The sequence below is a fragment of the Coloeus monedula genome (genome assembly GCF_965178545.1).
Source record: "Coloeus monedula genome assembly, chromosome: 5".
Classification (NCBI taxonomy): Eukaryota; Metazoa; Chordata; class Aves; order Passeriformes; family Corvidae; genus Coloeus; species Coloeus monedula.
In genome coordinates this window covers 51,396,551-51,409,233 of record NC_138785.1, presented here as the reverse complement: position 1 = coordinate 51,409,233, position 12,683 = coordinate 51,396,551, and the positions used below count along the sequence as shown (strand labels likewise).

Here is a 12,683-nt window from a genome sequence, read left to right as displayed (position 1 = left end):
CCATGTTAAAAATATTTGCTTGCAATCTCAGCTCAAAGAACGACTCGAGAATGGGGAAAGCCCAGTTCCCTGCCTGAACACTGGCTGCTTGAGGAAGATACTGAGTATTTGCAATCAGCAGCAGGAAAAACTCAGGACATGCTCACTCCATGTGCCAAGCAAGAGCGCTCTAGGAAAACTCTGGACATACGCTGTGTGCCAAGCAAGAGTTTTCTAGGACAGCCTGACAACACTGTGCAAAAAGTATCCATCCCATTAGTCTGGGAGAGCTAATGACAGTAGCACAAGTATCAGCAACCTGTGAATTTTCCATCTCTGTACCGCAGCAAAAGTATAGGCAGCAGAAGCTAAAACTCAACACTAGTTAAGTTTGAAGTCAGATCAGCATGTCCTGAATCAGCTCCACACTGTCCAGGCTTGGTTTTACGGCCAGAATGTTGTGTGGGCTGACAGTCTTATTTTAAACCTTTGCATATGTGTTACTTAACCCATGGATTTAAAACAACCTTGGGACTTACAGACATGAACCTTAACAGCTTTCTAGGAGTAATAGGATTTATCAGGCCAAAAATTAAGGAGTTACAAACTCAAATTTCTGATTTATAGCAGAAGCTCATATTTCCTAATTTAAGTCCTAATGCAAGCTGGGATACCAGATCAAGTGCTGTTTTTTCCAGCTCTATATTTACACTTCAAGGATTACGTAGAAGCACATAGCAGAAGCAAAAAAAAAATCAGCTAAATGCCTCAATGTGAGCCTTTTGGGGGAGGTTCAGAGAAGTTTGGGTTACGTGTCTTCAAACAGGCTTTCAAAGCAGCATAGATCTAGACATCCATCTCAACTCAAGGAAGGAGGATCCAAATTTTAAATTTAGGAAAATAATATCTTTACCTCTCATATGTGCAAAAGCTTAGAAAATCATTGTGAGGAAGGGTTTCTCTTCTGCTCTGGCAGGAGGTGCAGCTGAAGAATTTCAGCCTCACCCATGCAAAATTAGATATTTATTTTGGATAAATCCCACAAAATGTTTTCTGCCCAGCCAGCACTCCTACCTGCAGGTTTGGCAGCAGCACAGCCAGGCGCTGTGCTGCAGGATGGCAGGCAGCCAGCCGCCAACTCCGGGGCCTCTCCGGAGACTGGCAGGGTAGACTGCTCAGTAAAGCCTCAGGGTTACTCCAAGGCAAGGACAGTGACAGCTCTCAGCTGCCCCATCTCTGAGGCTACAAGGGTCACCAGAGCCTCTGCTACCAGGGAAACAGCAAATTTAGGGATGTACCTTGCCATATCCTGCCTGTCAGCTGTTTCCATCCCTGTGAAATGTGTACACACATTGGAAAGGCATTGGAAAGGAGGGAAAACGAGCACCACCTCCTGACTTGCTGGTTGGACCAGAGAAGCACTGAGGGATCCCCCTTTTTTCTGCCTAAAAATGAGCAAGTAGAACCACATCACTTCATTGTATATGTTGCTACACACTGGCTGGCCAAAACCAGAGCATGGAGACTGTATTTCTGAACCAACATGCAACACATGCTGGCTGATTTTAGCCCAAAGCAAGACAGAATACAATAGAAAAGTGACTCCTGCCTGAGGAACAAACCTTTAACAATCCTCTGAGGATCCCATAACTTCAGGACTTCCTTGGCATCAAGCCTCACTGTCATCCACCAGAGTCTCCCAATCGCCCCTCTTGATCTCCTTCCCCACACAGACCCTCACTGAGAATACCTGAATTTTCTGTGGTCTGCCATCAAGAGTTACACTTCAGTGCAAGGGCATCACAATATTGACATGCTGTTAGGGTGCAAAGCCAAACTTCCCAGGGAACACTTAAACTGTTTCCCCGACAAACAGCACCATCTTTATCACATTAGGACATATCTATATTGGTTTTCAAAAAAGAATTACTGGTCCCTAAATGCCCATATGCCTCTACCAGAAAGCTTCCTATATTTTGGCAGGTATAGAATCATCATTTTTACCCATGCTTAAATTCATACTTGCAAAAGGAAATATACAGGATATTTCACTGAAAAATTTACACATGTCAATGCTGACATAACAGCATGCAAAGATTATAAAAATAAGGTTAAAACACACCTACATAATTAAGCATGGTTTGCTAGCAGCTCTTGCACATGCTTAAATAATAATACATGCTTAAAGCCAACACTACATTGTGTTACTTCAATATCCTTTGTTAGTCATCTTACCACCCTACAAAGTTATCTAACAATAAGTCTGATCTCAAACCTTTCCGAGAAGCAAACACCAAATAATTAAAAACATGGGTTTTTTCTAATGTTTCTCTTTTCAAATACACAAGTATCATCAAAATTTTTTCCTAATTTTGAGACCTTTTTAAGGGAATGAATGTCAAACTTGTAAAAAAAAAAAAAATCCTGTTTTTTTGAGTACATATATCTTTTCATATACTGTGTTAAACCACTCCCTTTACTGATGGTTCTTCTGTTGTTTCACTGTTTTCTTGAATTATGGCGGGAAAAAGAGAGAGGGAAGGAAAGAAGGAAAAAAAAAAAGAAAAAGGCAAGCAGACTCCCACAGGACTCAAAAAATATGAGTTATTTCTCAACCTGCCACTCCACCAGGGTACCTGACTTGGTAAGACCTCACATTCCCCAAAGGTTTCACACCCAGATGAGTATCAGGGAGGAAAAAAACCCAAGAAAAACCCACGGAGATCCTGCCTCTCCTGCTCACTTAGGAGGCATGCAGGGTGCCAAGGAGACAAGACCATCACATAGCGCTGAAGGTTTTCTTAAAGCCACATGCATCCCAAACACCCAGGCTCCCCGCTGTATTTACTTCCAGACGAATCTTGCTGTAAATAGATTCTTGCTTCATAGATTGTGGCCTATTCATATAGATCTCCAACTCATCTAAATAACTTAATTAAACTGTCTTTCCATTATGCCACATTTAAATCCCAATTTCATCTGTCAAGTGCCAAATTCTCCATGGGAGAGCATTCCTCCTCCTTATTTCTCTTCCTTGCAGTTCCCTTTCATGTTTCGTGCTGGTTCTCTGCACAGCTTCCTCCATAGGTACACAATTCAACACCTTGCTAAGAAATATCTTTTCCTAACAATAATCCTCTTTGCAAATAGAATTAACAAGGCAAGTGTAAACACGAAAGCAATGAACTAGTTGTCATATTTACCCAACTGCTTCCACCTCCTTATAATGAAGTTCTATATTAAATACATAGGATGGCTTAATGTCAAGCTCCTCATTTGCTGAATTCTGCAGCTGGCCTTTAAGAACCCTGCAGCATATCCCTTCAACTCATCTGAGAAATTATATTTACAAGGTTTCCAATAAAGTCTTAACTAATTTGTGCCAATATCAGTCACACTAATGACTGCCATTTAATAACTGTTTGGAGGGCTTCCTACCCAGAGAACACTGCAAAGAAAATACAAGTTTCTACAACAGATGACAACAACAAAATATATGAAGCTTGTGATAGTTTCTTCTGTTAAAACAAGTTAATTCATAAAGGTAAGGAACATTTAATGCCTGTCAATTTCCTTCGCTTTGGAATCTGTCCTTCACACACAGTAATTACATTGGGAAACGTCTCTCTGTAACTAGCTAATAGACATAAGGAAAAAATCAGTTGTGACTAAGAGAGTACTGCATGAAACATATTTTAACACCAACATTAAACACAAATGCTATTTCTAAACACATCATCTACACTTGAAATCTGCAGAAGTACTTTAGAAATGTTCCTTTTGGCACCTTTGAAAATTAAACTGCACTTGCACTAAAGGCAAACAAAAACGAACCTCCAAAAAAACGAACAAAACAACTAAACACACTGCAGAATTGCTTAAAAGCATATCATAGTGAAGCATGACTAGTGCTTCCAGGAGGGTTTTCCCAAAGGCAGACAGAGCTGATACTTTGTCTGACAGGGTCTATTATCTCGGGTGCAATGTAATCCAGCAAGGAAGACAAAGGAAAAAAAAAGATTCCCCTTAAGTTTTCTCCAGAAAATAAGAACAGCCAAGCAATAATAAATCACTCAGTTATAACTCTATTTTGGCATAGCTACAGGAGGACACCATTGAGATTTTAGTGGAGGTTTTTAAATTGTGAAGTCTGACAGATTAAACTGCCAAATACAAGTCTGAGAAGAGTTTGCTTAAAGTACTTTACAGCCATAGCACTATTCATAAGGTAAAACAAACCAGAATTACAGACACTGGCTATCTGGGACTGAGATCAGAAGAAAAATTTGCATATTTTATTTTCTAGGAAACCTCCCTCTAGCACATATTACTTTTAATGCACCACTACGCAAGTTAGTAGTTTACATTCATGAATTCCTAGACTTCATTCAGCTGAGATCAGTGTTCAGTAACAAATGCAGCAAAGACTACTGATAAAGGCACATATTTGCATCTAGTTAATCATCCTAATTGGTATGCAGATAACTTTAAAAATGCACTAATCAGTGTTACATTCAGATGGAGGGTTTGTTCAGCAGTAAAAATCACAATCTAAATACTTATCCAAACAAATATCACATTTTCAGGGGAGACTGAAGCTCAGCATATTTCAGTTAAAGAAAGAAAATGGTTTTAACATTGGAAGCCAGAACTTAGAGGCTGTCCTTAGATCTCCAGCTAAATCGAGTTTTATCTTTTTAAGACATAAGAAACCCACTACAGAAGGTTAACTCACTGTCCTGCGAGTGATGGAGACCAAGTGTCTGTTGTCTTTGTCAGTGCAGACTCCTACATTCATTTCCAGTCGCCTTGGTGCAGGGTCTGCTCTCACACCCTGGGCAATAGACGTCAGCAACCAGGACCTCCCAGAGGAGGCACAGATAAACCAGTGTTCCTTAGCAATCCCAGGGCACTCTCCACAATGCTTCCCTCAAATTCTTCTGCTAGAGCTCTACAGCCTCCCACCTGTAACACCCCTTGCAGGTGAATGGAAAGTGGTAAAAGAGACAATAATCTCAGCAGGGATTCCGGGGAAGCCAAGCAGAAAGAAGGAATTCTTTTCACAGCCAGAAGCAGACCTACAGACAAGCAGCACTCCTCGCTGAAGCCCAGAGAGGCTGCAACAAGGTCCCAGGAGGCTGCACACAGACCAGACAGGCATCTGGAACCAAAAGCCACCAAATGTTTTGAAGGGAAAGCTTGCACCCAACTCTGGTAACACACAGCTGAGAACAGCCAGAGGTTCAGAGAGTATCTCTAGTGGAGGTTTTGACGGAGGGCATACTGTTCTTAGTTTTCCTTCAACACCTGCTTACATGGAGACAAAAAAACAAACAAACAAACAACAACAACAAAAAAAAAACCCAGACAGATTGCAGGAGACAAGAGATTACAAAGAAAGCAGGCTGAAGGGTAAAAAGAATTAGGAAACTAAAGCAGGACACCACACAGAGCCTTCCAAAAAATGACACTCTGCTCCTTAAATCTCTGGGGACAGCATGGATTAGTCCTCTGTCCAAGCATGATGAGACAAGGAAACAGGCACAGAGGTGCTAGGATACTGGTTATTATGAGAAGCGGTCAGGTACTGCTGACAGACACAGTACCCATTATACAGCATCTGCAGCTGGTTGTATTCCATGTTGCACACAGAGTATTTTTCGAACCAACTACAGACTTCATACAAGTTCAACTACTCCAACCACCATGCCAGATATCTCAGATATTCTGCAGGGCAACAAATGAGACAAATCCCATGCACAACTAGCTCAACGAGACTTGTTTTCAAATTTGCTTTAACTTCATTTAATTCCGGTCTTCCAGTCCCAGCATATCTTGGAGAACTGGTCTCAGTTCACACTATCTGGGTCTACTACACAGTCCCCCAAGACCTCCTTTTTGAGAAGATTTATGAATTGCTTTTTTATTTGGGGGGGAAAATTACTGCAATTCATTTTTTAATCTGGAAGTTAATAAGATCAAGCATCTTACACATGCAAACATAGTCTCCTTTTGTACAGCTTGGACTTAAAGGAAAAAGATTTTCTACACAATTACATGCAGTTGTTAGACGACACATTATTTTGGAGGGGGGAAAAAAAGCTAACATGCAAAACATTTCAGAAAGTGTCCACTAAGCACATTGCAACCATGTAGCGATACAAACTGTAAAGCAGGCATTTTTATAGCAGTTTTATAAGGTCATATTTCAAAAATAAGAAACACTAACACATAAAATCTATATTCAGTTAACTCAGACATACAGAAAAGCTTTTCCTGAGTCACCAAGCCTCCTCTCCTACTGCCACAGCCAAGCACACAATACAGACTTCCTCAACATATCCTCAAGAGCCAGTTAAGGGATTTGCTCCCATTCATCCCATTTTAAGGTTGTTCTAGAACCTGAGCCCATTTAGGGAAGAAAATGTGTAAATTCCAGCTTAAATTTATTCATGCCGGTTTATATCCATTTGTTCTCATGCCAACATTGTTCTTTAGCTTAAAGAGCTCCTCTCTCCCTTTCTCGTGTTTATATCTCTGCTGTACTTGCAGACTGCAATCATATTCAATCTCAGCCTTATTTGCTAGGCTAAACAAGCCAGGCTTTCCTTGTCTTCTCTGGAATAATTGACACTGCTGTTCTCCAGGCTCAATCTGCACTGACCCACCCGTGGCACTCCCCAGGAGTTTGCACCCATTCCACCACCTCTCCTTCCTGTGTCCTGGCCTAACACACTCCACCATCACCTTTACTTTCTCCATAGCAGCAAGGCAGCAGCAACTTGGTCAGCGATCAGCCAATGCACCCAGCACATCCCTGGCTCTGCTGTTCCCAGTAATGGAACTCCTTGCTCACAGCAGGGTACAAAGGCAAGACTTTGTGTCCCACTAGAAAGGGATGTACAGTACAGTTTGTTTTCAGGGTGGATGATTTGCTCCAGTCTGACTGCACATCCTGTGTCAAAGCTTGCTATCTGACGGAGATGTAATCAGTCGATTGCTCACCATTACCTATCAACTACCAGGTTCACTTAAGATTTTCACAACCTCTGCTAAAAAATCCTCACAGCAGGCAATCTCAAGTACTCAAATTCCCCTTTAACTAGCTCCTGAAGCCACCACTCTCTTAAGCTCAAACCCTGCAGCAGCCCTTTCTAAGCTCCTCAGGCATTTCCTAAGGAAGTCACCATCCCTTCTGACTAATGGCACAGCAGAGTCCACTCAACACCACACCAAAAATGACCAGTTTTGTCACTGGTTTCCAACTTAGCTGCAGAACTGAAAAACAAGAAGAATAATCCAGGTTTCCAAGTCACGCATTCCCTCTCCTAGCAAATGATTCCCACAGTTCTAATCTACTATTTAGATGACTCTTGCTGGGAAAGGCACATTCACTTGCACTGCTTCAGAGCCAAGAATCCTCCTTGTTACAACAGTTATGTTTACTTCATAACACAGGATAAAATTACTCTTTATCCCAAAGAGTCTTCTCCAGACCTTGATTTCCCTTAGATGACAAAAAAAACCTCCCCAAAAATACAAGCCAAAAAGTATTCCATCACACACTTATTGCTATAAAGGAAGAACAAAAATATCCACACTCCACATGACTGTTCCAGGCAAGGAAATTAATCAGCCAAGATTTTGTCCCAAGGTCACCGTAAGAGGATGTCTCTTCCTTTAAATGCTAGGATATCTGCACTCTTATTTTAACTAAATGTAATTACGCCGGCAGAAAATAGTTTTAAATCCAAGACAGAAAACTCATTCAGGCGTTCAGAAAATACTAGAGCACGAGACGGCAGGATGACGACATGTAGGACCTAGAACAAACTGGAGGAGCACACCGTCGAGCTAGAGGACACAGCAAAGCTGCAGCAGCTCAGCAGCAGCTTCTGGGACAACACAGCAGATCTTCCGTGAAGCACTGAAACTTGCAGCAGATACTGTTACCCTGAACAGCTGACTGCAGATACCATTTACCATGTACAGCTACCAACAGCATCCACAACACACAAAGCCTACCAGCGCATCCCCACTGCAAAGTTGGGGTTTTTTCTTGGTTTCAGTTATTTTGTGTTTAAAGCCCAGAAGTACGCTTACCCTGCCTAGCAAGCAGGAGCCCAGACAAGAGCTATAAAACATTGCAAACAAGCAGGCAAAGCAATGAAGGACAAATACAAACCGTTACACTTTCCATTTTATCTCTCTAGCCGCTACGAAAAGTAGCTCCGTTGCTGCCTTGGGACCCAAGCAAATTCCTGACAACTTCTAAGACGCGTTCGTGGGGTTCACGTTTTGTTCCGAGGACTGTATTTTTTGCACACTCCCATTTGCAGCCCCGCGTGCAACCCTCGAGTACGATTTAATCACAGAGCTCAACTCGCTCAGTCTAGTAATTTAAAAAAAAAAAAAAAAAGGTACTTCTACGGGTACTTTTGCCACTTTTCAGCCTTTTTTACCACACCACCACCAGCAGAACAAGACCGGCCGCCGCTGCTATTTGCCGCCCGCAGGAACAGAGCCCACGCTCGCCGCAGGCTCGGCCAGCGCTCTGCAGTACCAGCGGCAGCGCTCCCGCACACCGGGGAAAGGCAGCGGACCGCAGCCCGGCCCCGGCCCCCCACCCCCGAGACCGGGATGCCCCAGAATCGCCCCAGGCAAGGGCGGTGGGACCCTCCCCCGGCCTCCTGTCCCGTCGCACGGGCAGCGGCCCGGGCGGAGCGGCGGCACCGCGGGCGGCCGCGCACCGGGGCTCTGCCGCGGGACGCGCTGCGCTGCGCTGCGCTGCGCTGCCCTACCCTGCCCGCCCCGCCGCGGAGCGCACCTGCCTGCCTGCCTGCCTGCCTGCCTGCCTACCTACCTGCCTGCCCGCCGCTCCGCCGCCCGCCCCGGAGGCGCCCGAAGCCGCTGCGGGATGCGGCCAGCCTTCCGGAAACGCTTCCCAGCCCGCTGCGCTTACCCAGGAAACGATTCCGGCCTCCGGCCGCCACCGCCCCTCCTCTCCCTCCGCCCCGGCCGCCGCCCAGAGCCGCGGCCCGCAGGGTGCCGGCAGGGCGGGGCGAGGCGGGCGAGGGGGCGATGGCTGCGCCGCCGTGGCGGCTGTGTGCCCCCGCCGCCCCCGCCCGCCCCAGCCCCGCGGCCTCTCGGCGGTGCCGCACTCGGGACTTTAGGTCAACAGCTCACATCAGAGCAGAGGTACCTCTGTGAAGGGGTAGGGGTTGTGTGTGAGGCAGGTCTACCCCCTGAAAAAAAAATATTTTTTTTTTCTCCTTAGGGAAAAAAGAATGGTCTTGGCTCGTGCTTGGCAAGTGTAGTCATGCCCATATCAAGGTGAGGCGGTGGTAATTGGTAACACTCCCCAAATGCCCCCTGCTTTATCCCAGTGCTCCTCTGGCAATAGTGAGAGGCAGAGAGGTAGACAGCCGAGTAGGCTGGGAAGCCCTAGAAGGAGATTTTACCGCTCTCTACAATTACCTGAAAGGAGGTAGTAGACAGCTCAGGGTTGGTCACTTCTCCAAGGTAAAAAGCAATAGGACCAGAAGAAACAGCCTCGAGTTGCACCATGGGAGGTTTATATTGGATATTAAGGAAAATTTCTTCACTGAAAGGGTTGTTAAGCATTGGAACAGGGTGCCCAGGGCAGTGGTGGAATCACAATCTCTGGAGGTACTTAAAAGGATGAGTAGATGTAGTACTTGGGGATGTGATTTAGTGGTAGTTGGTTTAATGGTTGGACTTCCTGATCTTAGATGTCTTTTCCAACCCTAACAATTGTATGATTCTGTGATTCTAAGAATGGGTTGTTTTCCACACTGGATATGGACTCCAAGTAGCAACATGGCCCTGGGTTAAACACCCACATGGCTGGTGAACATTAGCAAACCCCTCTGGTCATGGACTAAAGGCGTGTGCTTGGCATCAGCATAGCGCTCCAGGCAGCTGTGTTCTGGTGGGTGTCAAAACTCAGGTAACCAGTGTGAATGGAAAGGAATGGGGTGTTCTCATGTGTGGCAAACGAACAAGTAAAGGACCAGGCCTGGCAACTTCACTGCTCTAACCTGTATGCACTACTATAGGGTTACAGTAGAGTTGAGATTAAATCCCTAGACACATCTTGAGATAGATTAGTAGAGAATCACAGCAACGTCCTGAACAGTTAGAAATGAGGCTTAATAGAACACATCCATAGGAAGATACTTCTGTTTAGCACCTTCCAAATACGTGGAATATTGTCTGTTCTGTCAAGATAGGCTTTTGAGATTACAGGGGAAGTAACTGGTCATTGCTAAAGCAAAAAACATAGGATGGTAGTTCAGTGGAAAGCAATGTAACAGACCTTTTACTTCTACACCTTACAACAATTTTAGGAAGTCCCTGGAACAGTAGATATGCAACAATCAGCAGTAAAATAGTGTCGTATTGGAGTGACCTAAGATGTATAAGGAGGTCAAAGAAGTCTATTACAATAATGAAATTGCATCTCATACATTTTCCTACATGTTCTTGTAAATGTAAACACATTTAGTAGTCCTATTGAGGTGCCCAAGTCTACTTTAAAATTTATTACACCTTTTATAACAGCAAATCTATTTATCTGCAAGAGATGATTTTTCCTATGCATTCTAGAACCTTCTTCTGTATTTTGTTCCCTGCCTTTACAACCATGTTCCTGGTAATAGCAGAACACTCATGAACTGAGAACAATTTAAAGGATTGTTAAGATTAATAGCAATATTATGTCTTTAATTAGAAATGTTTATGGTTTTAGAAGATCATATTGACATCCACCAGCCTAAAGAAAAGAAAAAAATATTTATAAGTACTACAGTGATGAACAAGAAGAAACAATTAGGGAAAGTAATTCAGAGCAAAGCACCTAAGAATTATACTTTAATAACTTACTCTTAAACGTATCGTTCTTTTTTGTAGTGGTACCCACCTTTTCAATTTGTCTTAAAATTGGACATGATTTAATCTCCTAACACTTTCATAAGCTAAAACTCCCATTTTAATTGATATTTTTAGATCCAAGACTATGATGATGGTCAAAAAAAGCCTCCAAATGGTTATAATGATCTGTAATAAAAACATGTCATTGTGGTCAGTTTCAGAAGGACCAATGACCTCCTGAGAGGTCACCAAATTTCAGCATTTGCAAATCAGGTTGCTTCCCTCTTCAACAAAGCACATCATCCAGCAGGAGGGAAGGCTTTCATGCTTGGACAGCGTACTGGAGAAGAACTCTCCCTGGAATAGGCACTATATCTGCAGAAGAGATGCAAGACAACTAGCAGGTTACCAAGATTGTTGGTGAATAGCCTATTAATAAATTTCCCTGAGAGAAAAGCTCAGGCAAGATACTCAGAAATTAATATTCCTTTAATAAAAATGAGTGTAGTAACACTGCATTGTGCTTTTCGCTATGTGGTAAGAGTTACGATTAATATTTAGTTACATAGTCTATATAATGCACTTTGGATTGCGGTGTAGAAAGCAGTGCCATAAAAATGAAGTGTTGGGGAAACAAAATAAGGAATTTCATACACATCCCAAATGGACAGCCGCTCAATACACTCACTCTTGGAAACATTTCTACGTGGATGCACAGCTTGCCTAGGCTCAGCAGGTCTCATCAAATATTTCATAGAAACATAGAATATCATGATTTGGAAGGGACCCACAAGGATAATCAAAGTCCAACTCTTTTACTTGAGACACAAGCGTCTTGTGGAATAGTGTTTATAAACAACAGTGGGGGAAAAAAGAGGCCTTTCTATATTATCAACTCATACCAAAAGAATTTCATTATCTTCTTGCTGTTCTGTGTGTGAACTACTGACTGCAATTTTATTTTGGTCAAAGTGTCTCCGACTTTGCAACAAGGAATGACAGTCCATAGGAGTCTCCATTGGCAAGTAAATCTCTGCAACTGACCTCCCCCAGTGCCACACGGGTTTGCAGGCACTGCATCAGTACTGACTGTGCTCCAAGTGTGCTCTCAGGAAAAGTTCGTCGTTTCTCCCCTGCTTTCTTCTATATACCAGCTTTTTACTTATGGGTCAGTCCGTGTAGAGGGATAGAGTACGCAATGATCCCATCTCGAGAAACTCGTCTCTCTTGCTGCAGCGGAAAGCAGGAAAGTGGTGACTATGAAATAAGCAAGGCTACCATCTAGTGGTGTCACTGCGCTTCCACAGCACGGAGAAACACAGTCTTTTGCTGAATATATTGGTCCTAAACACAGAAACTTAATTAAGAAAATTCAGTTATGGCAGAATGGTAATTTTCTTCGCAACACTTTCTCTAACATTTTCACACAGATACATTAAGTCTCCATTTTAAATACAAAATCAAATCATTTTCGAGAAAAAACATAAACCACCACACACAGTGCACAAGCAGCTGGGAGATTTAAGAATTAGACTCGTGGCATGTGTTTTTCATTACAGGCTTGAACATACTTAGAGGGTTCAGTCCCCCAGACACATTGCTTCTCAGGACCTGTGTGAAAGCATGTATCGCTCCCATTCTTTCGAATTCCTGTCTCCCTAGTGCTCCCTGGGCTAGCATATAGTGAAAGATTAATTCTGCCATGGACAAACTTCCTGTGTTATTTATAGAGAAGCAAAGGCCACAAGACATCAGTCTCAGATAAGATTATTCCAGTAGTTAAATCAAACCAGGAACTAAATCAGGGCCTC

The 12,683-nt window shown here is 43.3% G+C and overlaps 1 protein-coding gene across 2 annotated transcripts in view; it reads right to left on the bottom strand.

Moving 5' to 3' along the window:
- The window catches only part of APBB2 (amyloid beta precursor protein binding family B member 2), a 169,936-nt gene extending 161,035 nt beyond the window's left edge, over positions 1–8,901 (bottom strand). Inside the window, exon 1 of one of the 2 annotated variants that reach the window (XM_082282134.1) lies at positions 8,843–8,901. The gene's annotated coding sequence lies outside the window, so the exon portion shown is untranslated. Of the gene's footprint in view, positions 1–6,726; positions 6,802–8,842 lie in introns of those variants that run through there. The other variant, XM_082282135.1, reaches the window with a different exon arrangement.
- Between the last annotated feature and the right edge of the window lie 3,782 nt (positions 8,902–12,683).